The sequence below is a fragment of the Dipodomys spectabilis genome, unplaced genomic scaffold (genome assembly GCF_019054845.1).
Source record: "Dipodomys spectabilis isolate Male_0828 unplaced genomic scaffold, ASM1905484v1 ptg000332l, whole genome shotgun sequence".
In the NCBI taxonomy this organism is placed as follows: domain Eukaryota; kingdom Metazoa; phylum Chordata; class Mammalia; order Rodentia; family Heteromyidae; genus Dipodomys; species Dipodomys spectabilis.
The window spans coordinates 638,613-639,347 of NW_024871009.1; positions in this window are offsets into that span (position 1 = coordinate 638,613).

Genomic DNA, 735 nt, shown 5'->3' on the forward strand with positions numbered 1-735 from the left:
CTGGATCGCGGTACTCCTCTGAAAGATATGCTCCACTAAGCCTGGTCCTCTGTAGTTGGGATGGTAGACTTGTGGCACCATGCTCAGTAGTTGGTTTAGAAAGATTATCCCAAACTCAGTCCATAGCAGTGGATTCTTGACCACACGTGAAGCTCTTGGTAGGGCTTCAACCATTGGACTTCATTATCCTCACAGGATAGTTGTGAGGAAACAAGGGATTTATACAGAGAGATCTCTGGAGAATGGCTAGGCAGAGAGGGAGCAGCCTTCAGATAAGGTTTTGGCAATTCTGTGAGTATATGACAGAAAGATACCAGAAAGGGCTCAGGTGGGGCCTGTTATTAATCATTGAACAGGTGTGGGATTATGAACCGAAACATGGCTCTCTTTCATTATTACACTATCCCCATGAGGAAGGAGATCCTTCACTTTGTTCAGTTTTGCAGCTGGGGAAACAGAGGCACAGAGAAGCCAAGTGACCTACTTATGACCTCAAGTTCACAGGAAGCTCGGCCTGACTTCTCTTCTATGCTCCCTAGGACAATGGGTGCTATTCCATCCACTTCTTGTGGTGGGAAGTCCACTTCTTTTGAGTCGTGGGTCTTGAACTCTAGGATTGAGCACTGTTTCCGAGCTCCTCAGCTCAAGGCTAGCACTCTATCACTTGAGCCCACAGTGCCCCTTTCAGTTTTCTGGTGGCTCTTTGAGATAAGATTCTCACAGACGTTCCTGCCT